Source organism: Nicotiana tabacum, chromosome 22, assembly GCF_000715075.1.
Source record: "Nicotiana tabacum cultivar K326 chromosome 22, ASM71507v2, whole genome shotgun sequence".
NCBI lineage: Eukaryota > Viridiplantae > Streptophyta > Magnoliopsida > Solanales > Solanaceae > Nicotiana > Nicotiana tabacum.
In genome coordinates this window covers 108,169,044-108,178,156 of record NC_134101.1, presented here as the reverse complement: position 1 = coordinate 108,178,156, position 9,113 = coordinate 108,169,044, and the positions used below count along the sequence as shown (strand labels likewise).

Here is a 9,113-nt window from a genome sequence, read left to right as displayed (position 1 = left end):
ATCTAGCATCAGCTCGGTGCGAGGCAGACTCGGGGTTCGGCCGGTTCGGGGCCACTGGCTACAATAGATCTAGCCTGATTAGCTTTTGGAACAAGCTTGAATACGATTCACCAATAGGGGTGAAGGTCCTCTTGGGCAAGGATTGTACTAGGGAATATCTGGTTAGGGATTATATGGAGCTTGGTAAGGATGGACATTTATGGGAGGTGGAGCTCGGTTTTAAGTATGATGTTGTGGCCACGTGTAAGGTTGCGCGTTCATCACCGCATAAGGAGGTGGTGCCACGGCATAAGCAGCATCGAAGAGGATAATAATGTTAAGGAACCTTAGGAAGCATATATGATCGGCTGGATGACCTGCGGGGCCCCCTCCAGCTTGAAACCATCATGGCATCTTCTTCTCTCCCGTTTCCATTTATCAAATCCTCTGAACCATTTTGAACATCTAGTGTTGTGACTTTAAAAGCAACATGACTCAAGATTCGACCTATTTTTTAGCCCATGTTCTACCATCTCCCCACTTTCGATAGCCTCAGCGAATGGCTTACCTACAACAGACATCATGTTCTGGAAGTAGTCATCCTCTTGGGCCTGCAGAAAAACCGTGACCATTTCAGTTTCGTCCATTGGAGGCTTTACCCGGTAGCTTGCTCATGCCATTTGACATCATATTCGCGGAAGCTTTCCGTGATTTTCTTTTCCAAATTGGACAAAGAGTTTCTGTCGGGAGCGATTTCCACATTATACTGGAACTGGCGAACAAAAATCTCGAGCCTTATCGTCTCACACGTGCCAATGGGTAATTTCTTGATCCGTATACCACTCCGAAGTGATTCCGGTGAGCCTTTCCCCAAAATAGGCCATTAGCAGCTCCTCTTTTCCACCAGCACCCCTCAACTAGTTACAATATCGTTTCAGATGAGTGACCGGGTCTCCGTGCCCGTTATACTTTCAAATTTTGGCATCTTGAAGCCAGCTGGCAAGTGGACATGGGGAAACATACAGAGGTCGGAGTATAAGGCACTCTTTTGGCCACTCAGACCTTGAATGTTTTTCAGGCTTTGTTCTAGGCTCTTCATCTTCTGAGCCATTTCCTTTTGCTCGGGATTTTTAACAACCTTTTCTTGCTCTCCCAAGAGATCATGTTGTGGAGGTTGAGTGAAAGAGTACATGGTCACATATGTTATTTCTGATTGAAGTTGTGGACCCTGAAAGGTGAACATTGGAGGCTCAACATACGGGCATGGTAAAGTTGGTTGTGTTCTGGTGCAGACTGGTGCTGCAGAGAGCAATATTGGAGGTGCCCAGGAAACTGGCTCCTGGGGGCGAACCACAGAAGGCATGCCAGGATCATTGAGCGACATTGGTGGGTGCCCGCATGAGATGAGCGGATTGGGCACAAGGGCGTTGGTAACCTCACCCGACCTGTGGATCAACTCAGGGAGCCCAGGGATTGCACTTGGTGGTTACCTACCATTAGACCAGGCGTCCTACATTTCCAATATGCGGAGACGCAACATCTTATTCTCTTCAGTAGCTGCTGATTCTAGCTGCAGAATAGCCGATGATGGGCAATCCTCAGGACCGATGATTGGTAGATTGCTTGCGGAGGCCATCTGTGCCTTTGGATCTTGTGAAGGGGGGAAGGCTAGACTACCAACAAAACCAACAACCAAAACCTGGCTAGTTTGCACACCTAACAACCTTGTTAGTTTTGAGACGCTTAACAGATAAGAAATCGCACGTTTGGATGCAATGCACCTAAACAGTTAAACGTTTCTACCATGTGTTTGAACAGTTACATGTTTCATCCCGGCCTTAGTTAACCCTTTCAGTATGTACCCTTTTCTTTTATTTCTGCCTCTCTTAATCACTCTTGATTTTTTTCAATTCGTTTTTGTCGCTCTTTTATTTTTTGGCACTCTCTTTTTTTGTCACTCTTTTTTTTTCACTCAATTTTTCTTTCTCTTTTTTTCAGTTTATTTTTCACTCAGTTAATTTTATGGCTATGATCGAATCCGATGAGGATTGCCTACGTATCATGACACCGCATGAATCAGATTGCGTAATTCGGGAAGATCGAAAATGGATTAAATAAACTAACTTTTTTTTGGTTGGAATTTTTGAAAGGAATGCTTTAAAAGAAGAAAGGAAATATTTTTTTGATTTTTTGACTTTGATTTTTGTTTTGTTTTTGAAAGAAAGACTTCTAAAAATTCATTCGCTTTTGATTTGAACTTTGGGAATTTTAAAAGTAAAAAGAAAATGTTTTTGTTTGAATTTTCATTTATTTTCTCTTTTTCTAAAGAAGAAAGAAAATATTTTGGATGTTGCCTCTTAATTTTCGAAAGAGGGACTTTTAAGAAAATATTTTGGATTTCTGAGTTTTTATTTATTTACGAAAGAACTTCTAAAGAAAAGAGAAAATATTTTTGGACTTCAATTTTTTTTTAGAAAAAAAAAACAATATTTTTTGAAAGAGAGACTTTTAAACAAGGAAAAGATTTTTCTTAATTCATTTTTTTTTTGAATTTTTGAGAAAAATACCTCAAAATAAAGAAAACCCGTATTTTGGATTTTGATTTTTTTTATTTTATTTTTTTTCCATAGAAAGACTTCAGAAAGAAGGAAACTATTTGTTTAGTTTAAAATATTTCTTTTTTAATTTTCTAAGGAAATGTTTCTAAGGACGAAATTAAAGGAAATTATTTTTGGATTTTTTTAAAAAAAATTGGGGCCAGAACCGATAAGGTTTGCCTATGTATCTCACATACGGTGAGAATCAGACCCGCGTAGTTCGGTCAGTTTTGACATAAAAAACATGATATTTGACTCACTTTTTTTGAAATACATTTTCCCTTTCTTTCAAAAATTTTTGGCAGAGTTTCAAGGCATTTTCAAATACCCAAATACCGGGATTTTTAGAACCGGGTAAATTCTCTATCCTACCTCACTCTTTGTTTTTTTGTTTGTTTTTTTTCTTGATTTTCTTTTCCTAACCGGTCAACATGCAAGCCGAAACAAATAAATATTCACATAGCACGTAGGATGCATCAGGATGGTCTTTATTTTGGGTACACCTGTCCTAGACGGACCCAACCACTGTGTTGAGTCCCTAAGGCCAAATGCACGTGATGCAAATAATCGTTCCTACTAGGGATCCGACATGAGGTTATGTTATTCTAAGTTTAAACCTGGGGTTGTGTTCTAAACCTGGCTTACCCGAGCGGACAAACTCGAGTCGAGGAGGGGGCAACGTACCGGGAGCACGAAAGTTTGCTCGGCCTTGTTGCTTTCCCAACCCCATTCTATTTGGTATAACTCTAAAAGAAAAGTGGGCCACGCGAACGTGAGCACCATTTTTAGAAGACTCAGAAGGGAGACGTAAGAAGACATTTAAATACAGTTCAAATAATATCAAAACGGTAAATGGCAATTAGCACATTAAGTCCACAAAATACAGTAATATCGATAATAAAGCCAAATAAAAATCACATTAACAAGCTCAAATTCTTAAACCCTGAACCATAAGTTTTGGGTTCTTATCCCCAGCGGAGTCACCAGAGCTGTCACACCTCCTTTTTACACACCAGAGATGTATATGGGAGTTTTTTCGATATAGGATTATTTTATTTAATCAGAGTCGCCACTTGGAATAATTTATTTGGTGTTCCAAGTCACTGGTTTATTTTAAAATCCCAAACCGAGGAAATTTCGACTTTACTTTATAAGTCTGCGAACCAGAAATTCTAGATAAGGAATTCTGTTAACCCGGGAGAGGGTGTTAGGCATTTTTGGGTTCCGTAATTCTAGCACGGTCGCTTAGTGATTATTACTTGGCTTAAATTGTTTAACTACTCATTTTTAGGACCTGTATGCATTTATCTTTCAACCGCTTTTAATCATTTGATTTATTCGTAATTAAAGAATTGAGTTACGCATACATATACTCTTTTCTTTGGCTCGTCAAAAATCATGTCACACGAATGTGTCCGGGATTAATAACGCTTTGTTTATTTTATTAAGAAAGGTTTGGTTGAAGTTGCACGAACGCATACCTCGATTTATTTTAAGGGAATCATAATCATGTCACGCGAACGTGTACACAATTGCGATAAATAGATTGATTGATCGAAATTTAGGTAGCTAACATGCCATATGAACAATGTTTAATTCCTAACGGATTCGATCTTCCCAACTTCCCACGGCCACATTATTCATCCAAAACAAATCCATGCCCAACAAATTCGAGCAAATCAACATTGATAATTAAAGACAAAGAAATAATGAACTAGCAAACTTAATAAAATAAAAGGAGGAATGGGTCTGAGTATGACTGGAGCCATTACTAAACCACTCATACATTCATGCTTGCTCCTCAAAATGAATAAATTAGTTGTCTGTATAATAACCTACCTCAACTTTTATTATTGAAAAATTTATTCTTAATTCTATTAGCAAGACAAAGCACTCATTGACTAACAAGGTAACATGACAGTCACGTAGGCACACATAGCACAAAATTTAATTCTTTTCATTATTTAACATATGACCAAATTAGCATATATTCCAAAATTCCCTTACAAATGCAATGAGATCTGTCAGTTGCAAGAGGACTCATCTCTTTTCCGGTCCTCCTCTGGGCACCCTTTTTAGCCTCTAAAGCAAAATGTTACCGCCGCACCTTTGCATAGTTTAAAGTAAGAATACTTCAAAAATCCATTTATGACATAACTAATCCAATTAATATTAGTATCATCTCCTTATAGTATGCCAATTTTCCAATCAAGAGTTGCAAAACATGGTTTGAACACTACTTTTAATCAAATAGCAATCACAACATCATAAGCATCAACAGTAAAGAACTTATTAAAAAAATAAAAAAAATTCCAGAATATGTATTCTTAATAAAGTAGTAAAACAAAACCTCTAGACATTTCAAAATACTTACTGCCGATGAAGTGACCGAAGACAATGAGATTGGCCTGTCTTCAAGCTGAAATTTTCTCGACCTCGTCGGCGACCTCACTAACTGGACTCAAGTGACTCGAACGGAACCTCCGCAAGGGAGCAAGTGTCATGACAAAAATCAGATTCTGGACATTCGAAAATCAGGAGAATCGTAGGTATTTTCCAATTTCTCGAGAAAGAAGGTGATGATTCTCTCAAGAGGGGTGGCTACCGTTTTTCGTGGTTGATTTTTTGTGAAAAAAGGAAGGAAATGGCTGTCGTTCCTTCTTGTGTATCGTGGGTGTGTCTTTGGAAATGGAAAACCTTTGGGAGTTTTTTTTTTGGGATATGGGGCAGCCGATTCAGGCAAAGTGAGAGATATCTAAGATTTTTTCTTGGGTCCTCTGCTGCTAGAATCCCTAGGAATTAGGTTAGGGTTTGAGTATAATGTGTATTTTATATGTGAGGAAGAAATGAATCTCAGCCTTTGGATTGAAAGAGTTTTAACGGCTGAGATTTCATCTTTATTTCTAAAAGGGCGGATGTGTCAAGCTATTTGGGCTAAGGTTTGGCCCAATTTAGGCCATGACTTAGACATTTGAACAAAGCAAGATTTTAGAAAAACTAGTCCAAATTAAATCTTTTTTTTTAATTTATTTTTATTGATTAATAGATGAAAATAAAAATACTACTCCTATAATTAAAATAACAATTATCTACTTCTAATCTAAAAAAATATTTAAAATAATTCAAAATCACTAACTTACAGCAAATTGGAACGAAATTTAATACTCTAAAAACGTGAATCTTTTTGTGAGATTTTTAATTCTCTCAAATAAAACCTATAAAAAGGTGAAATAAAAGCTAAAATATAGAGATTAAACTTAAAACTATTTAAATAATAAAAAGTGAGTGAAAATTCAAATATGGTCAAAAATTAGGTGCTCACAGTCGTGCTATTCATGTGCCTTGTTTGAGGAGGAAACTTTGAGCCTCTAATTGCTCCTTTTTGTTCTTATTTGCTAAGAGTCCTAATTGCTCTTGCTTGTCGCCTTAGTATTTTTACCTTTAAAACCTTAGGGGTCTGTCTAGAACCACCTATAGGTAGAGGTCCTAAATCCCTCCAGGACCATTAAGAATGGATGGGTAACAACATGCAATAGAGATCGGTGACCAAACGCTCGCTTTAAATGACCACTAAGGGGATGGGAAGGGTAGATATGGAATATGATGACTACGCGCTAATGTTATGTGTAGCCCCTCATCGAGGAGTGTTTACCGGATATTGTGTGGGGTGATCCTATATGCTAACCAGCCTAGGATTCCTCCTTTCCAAATTTCTTTTCTATTTAAAATTTTGTTTTATACAACTTGTTCAAAATATCTTATTATTTGAGTTATCCAACGTGCTTTACTTGCAACCTATTTGATTCAACTGTTTATTTGTAATGGACTAATTTGTGAATATAAGTTCGGCCGGGACCCACGGTTGTGGACTAAGAGGGCTGCCTAACACCTTCCCCTCGAGGTCATTTCGAGCCCTTACCCTAGTCTCTGGTAATGCAAACTAATCCAAGAGTTAATCACTCTAGGTGCTCTAACGCACCATAACTCATTAGGTGGTGACTCTTCAAATATCCAATTCCTAAAAGGAAAGGAGTTATCACACCCCTATGAATGTCGAAACCCAGACCTCTCTCCGCGGAGGGAAAAAAGGGGTGCGACAGCATGGCGACTCGGTTGGGGATACCTTTAGGCTCTTACCATATCGAACTTATCTTTTACAAATTAGTCCAAACATGTTTTATCCCGTACCCTTCTCCCTTATTTGAATTTAACTGCCCATTTTTAAGCATTTATGATTCTTTATCCCTGAAACTGACTTGTCTTTTTGTTTTTTATCCTGTAACCGTCTTTCAATTATTTAGATATTGTATTTACTTTTCCCTATGTGCAAATACTTGACTACATGTTATTAATTGCTGCATAAATCATGCTCCGCATCATATTCCACTTGTGCGTATCAAAACCTATAACAACGCTTAATGAGTGGTTGTGCTCTTCCTATTTACTACCCTTAAATTCGGAAAGGCTTATTTGCAGTAAAACCAGTCGATCAGCGGTGCAGTCGACGGTTCTGAGCCTTCCCCCTCGAGTTATTCGCTTTAGGGTACCAGTCTAAAACCCCATAGAAATCTTACTCTGGTTAAATTGTGCATGCATCATGGTCAAACCTAGTTGGATCAATTATGTTTTCCACATAATGTTCCTTTAAGATAAGCCTTATCCAAAGTCCATCGAGTTTTCCATAATCCCAATGGACATCACCACGTTCTGTGCATTAATTTGGAGAACTAAATGCCGATATGTTGATCATAAATGTATAAATAGTCGAGTCCAGTGGGGGTGAGGTCTAACCCTTTTGTTTTGCAAAAAATGAGGTCCCCAGATTTGGTATGGTTAGCAACATCCCACCATTGCTGCTAGATTGGTGGAAGGACATTTCCTTAAGCGACAAGAAGCATGTGAGAAAATACCTGGGTAATCTGTCTTCCTTGCTAGATATTGAGCCAAACAACAAACTGATCGAGACTGCCAATCTATTCTGGGATAGTGAAAGAGTTGTATTTCGTTTCGGTGACATAGAAATGACACTGCTTTTAGAGGAAATAGGAGGGCTTGCAAGATTGACTTGGGATAGTCCCGGACTATTGGCACCAGAAAACCGTACGGGCAGGGGATTTTTGAAGATGATGGGGCTGAAGAAGAATGTCGACCTAGTGTGCTTAAAGGACTCCTACATACCTTTCGAATACCTGTACGAAAGGTATGGCCATAGCAAGTCTTTTTGCACTTACCATGATGAGATCTCTCTCATTTCTCTTGGTCACATCCACCGCAGAGTGTTTGTATTCATTGTATGCTTCTTATGCCTGATAGTGTTCCCAATGAAAAAGGGAAGAAGTCACACTATGTTGGTCATGGTCGCTAAGACTATGATAAAAGGATTAATGGACAGACATATACCATAGTCCCCATGATCATAGCCGACATCTACAAGGCTCTGGAGCGCTGTCAAAGAGGGGTAAAACATTTCGAGGGTTGTAATTTGTTGCTGTAGTTATGGTTGCTGGAGCATTTCCAAAAAGGTCATTATCGTCAAGAATTTTCGCGAAGGGTTTGGAACAACCATATTGCTTTCCATCACCCTAGCAGATGACCTACATTCCAAACAGATTTGCTCAGCCAGAAAGTGCCAAAGAATGGGTAGAGTTCGATAATCTGACCGAGGAACAGGTGTAGTGGATGTTTGAATGGTTTCCAACAGACGAGTTTATTATTTGATCCAGGGATGCTTCGCATTTGGTGCTGATCGGGTTGAGAGGGATATACCCATATGTCCCTATACGAGTTATGAGGCAAGCAGGCAGGAAACAGATTGTACCCAGGGTTGTCAAGATGAGTCATTTCAGGGCAGACTTTCAAGATGACGACATCCCTTACAAGTGCCAAGTTTAGCACATGTGGCACTGCAAAATCATTGTGGAGAAAAGCACCGTTGAGCCAGACAGGTATCATGCAGGGTGCGAGCCTCTCTACCTGGCATGGTTGGAAGACAATCTGAAAGGAATGGTGACACCAAGGACTAGTCGAGGGAACAGAATCATAGATGAAGAAGTTGAAGCTCAAGTCAAATACAACAGGCTGCGCAAGAGGGCTCTAAGAATGAGCACCAAGAAATACATGAGAGGAATGTGAGGTTGATCGAGGAGTGGAAAGAGATGGCAATCACTTCCAACAGGAAGCTGGAATATCTTGAGCGAGGAATAGTGGAGCTGGAAGGCAAAGTCATAAAGAGAATTGAAAATTGCCAGAACGTTGAAGGAGCTTAGGGAGGACATCTGGCTAGAGCCTACTTGCTGCTGGGACTACGCGAGCTGGGAGATCTATATGATGGAGTCCGAAATATCGAGTCTGGGGAGGGTCTTTCTGGGACCAAATAGGCTATATTTACTTGCTTTTCCTAAAATGTAATAAGGCCAAGTGCCAAGAAGTGACTTATCTTATTATTATCTTAGTGTTATTTTGGGATTCGACTATTTTTATATTATGAAATGAAGCAGTTATTGGCATTAAAAGTACTCTAAGTTTATTTGTCGCTAG

General features: G+C 39.1%; 1 long non-coding RNA gene across 1 annotated transcript; it reads right to left on the bottom strand.

Moving 5' to 3' along the window:
• Positions 1-4,407: 4,407 nt before the first annotated feature.
• LOC107786430 (uncharacterized) lies at positions 4,408-5,377 on the bottom strand. Its single transcript, XR_001648135.2, has 2 exons — positions 4,951-5,377; positions 4,408-4,683 (listed from the first exon to the last, which is right to left on the bottom strand). It is a non-coding gene; the product is annotated as an uncharacterized LOC107786430 (long non-coding RNA).
• Between the last annotated feature and the right edge of the window lie 3,736 nt (positions 5,378-9,113).